Raw genomic sequence first — 2,665 nt, forward strand, 5'->3', positions numbered from 1 at the left:
TCCATTCACGCCTGTCGCGACACCACTGGAGGCGGGCTGCACGATGTTGGGGCGTGAGCGGAAGACGGCCTAACGGTGTGCGGGACCGTAGCCCAGCTTCATGGAGACGGTTGCGAATGGTCCTCGCCGATACCCCAGGAGCAACAGTGTCCCTAATTTGCTGGGAAGTGGCGGTGCGGTCCCCTACGGCACTGCGTAGGATCCTACGGTCTTGGCGTGCATCCGTGCGTCGCTGCGGTCCGGTCCCAGGTCGACGGGCACGAGCACCTTCCGCCGACCACTGGCGACAACATCGATGTACTGTGGAGACCTCACGCCCCACGTGTTGAGCAATTCGGCGGTACGTCCACCCGGCCTCCCGCATGCCCACTATACGCCCTCGCTCAAAGTCCGTCAACTGCACATACGGTTCACGTCCACGCTGTCGCGGCATGCTACCAGTGTTAAAGACTGCGATGGAGCTCCGTATGCCACGGCAAACTGGCTGACACTGACGGCGGCGGTGCACAAATGCTGCGCAGCTAGCGCCATTCGACGGCCAACACCGCGGTTCCTGGTGTGTCCGCTGTGCCGTGCGTGTGATCATTGCTTGTACAGCCCTCTCGCAGTGTCCGGAGCAAGTATGGTGGGTCTGACACACCGGTGTCAATGTGTTCTTTTTTCCATTTCCAGGACTGTAGTTAATGACTCTAGCTAGCATGTTACACGTCCAGTAACCTTTAATCGTAGCTATGTTATTAACAGAAATTTCATTATTACAAGTTATACCAACAAAACTATAACTAAACTAAACTTCTCCCGAACAGACAATGAAGGCCACCGGTACCGAACGGCCGCCTTGTCATCCTGAACCCATAGGCGTCTCCAGATGCGCATACGGACAGACATGTGGCCAGCACACCGCTCTCCCGGCCGTATGTCAGTTTCCGAGACCGGAGCCGCTGCTTCTCAATCAAGTAGCTCCTCAGTTTGCCTCGCAAGGGCTGAGTGCACCCCGCTGGCCAACAACGCTAGGCAGACCGGATGGTCACCCATCCAAGTACTAGCCAAGCCCGACAGTGCTTAACTTCGGTGATCTGAAGGGAACCGGTGTCACCACTGCGGCAAGACCGCTGGCAAATTATACCAACAACGAAGCCTTTTTTGATGGATCCTCAATGCCGTTGCCTTCAAACGGCATACTCTCATAATATGCAAGTTACAATATTTCTATAACCAAGAATATGAAGTTTGTCGTCATTTTATTACAACGAAACACACGATTAGCGGCTGGTTTTTGAGAGATTCTCAATTTTCTGGTCTCAGAAACAGCATATATACGAACGCAATTCAATAAATAAAGAAACAAACTGTTCTCGGGAAAAAACTGGTAGTAGGGCAAGTTTGTTACTGTTATGGCTTTAAGTTGGCATCACTGGCATGAGTCATAATCAGCTGATGTATCAACATTATTTTGTTTATAACTTCAAAAATACATTTCAAGATGGCGAGTCCACTTGAAACATCAGCATTAGTTGAACAACGTTCTATTATTCGTTTTTTACTTGCTGAAGGGGAGAAACCAGTGAAAATAAACTGTAGAATGTGTAAAGTTTGTGATGAATGTTGTATAAATCGTGCGAATTTTTACAAGTGGGTAGAGCAGTTCAAAAATGGTCGCGACTCAGTGCCTGATGAACACCGTTCTGGCCGACCAGTTGCAGTTTCAACTACCTCACTTGAAACTCCCGACCGCAGTGTGAGTGTGGAAATGAGAGTTGATAAGTTTCAAGTTACTGCTGCTTTAGTTCATAACATTATCTGTAGCAAGCTGAAGTACCTCAAAACACATGCAAGATGGGTCCCATAGGAGTTGATGCGTCTACAGAAGGAAACGAGGTTGAGCGTGTGCACAGAGCTAAAGCAACGCTATGAAAGAGAAGGTGAGCAGCGCCTCAACAAAACTTTAACCTGTGATGAAACTTGGGTTCACTATTATGAGCCAGGATCAAAAAGACAAAGCATGGAGGGGAAGCACACCAACTCACTTGTCAAGAAAAAATTCAAAACGCAAGCATCAGCAGGAAAAGTCATGATGACGGTGTTTTGGGGTGCTGAAGGTCCAGTTTTTGTGGTTATCTCGAAGAGCAGCGTACAATGAACAGCCAGTACTACTCGGATTTGGTTTTAAACAAGGTGAAGCCACTCAAGAGAGAGAGAGAGACGTCGTGGATTTCAGAGGAGAGGTGAGATTCTCCAGCAAGACAATGCGCGTCCTCATATTTCTCAACTAACCCGTGAAACCATCGACAAAATGGACTGGGAAGCACTGCCTCATCGCCCTTACAGTCCTGATTTAGCACCTAGTGATTTCCATTTTTTTGGTGCACTGAAGGAGACATTACGTGGGAAGAGGTTCCACGAAAACAAGGACGTGAAAAGTTTGCAGGAAATAGGTTCAATCGTCAAGATAAAGAGTTCTTTGCTCCCGGAAAAGCTAGTAGCCAGTTGGAACAAGTGCATCAATGTTCAAGGGGATTATGTTGAAAAGTAGAAAAAGTATTCTTTAGTAAAAATAAACGCTTTTGTCTCCAGACCAATTTGTCTCTTCAATTATTGAGTGACCCACGTACATAGGAGCATCAACTGAAAGCCAATATGGCGCCTCGCGACTCTGTACTGAAAG

The 2,665-nt window shown here is 48.0% G+C and overlaps 1 pseudogene; it reads right to left on the reverse strand.

Moving 5' to 3' along the window:
- Nucleotides 1–999: 999 nt before the first annotated feature.
- Nucleotides 1,000–1,117, reverse strand: LOC126210107 (5S ribosomal RNA; annotated as a pseudogene).
- Between the last annotated feature and the right edge of the window lie 1,548 nt (nt 1,118–2,665).

The sequence above is a fragment of the Schistocerca nitens genome, chromosome 1, assembly GCF_023898315.1.
Source record: "Schistocerca nitens isolate TAMUIC-IGC-003100 chromosome 1, iqSchNite1.1, whole genome shotgun sequence".
Classification (NCBI taxonomy): Eukaryota; Metazoa; Arthropoda; class Insecta; order Orthoptera; family Acrididae; genus Schistocerca; species Schistocerca nitens.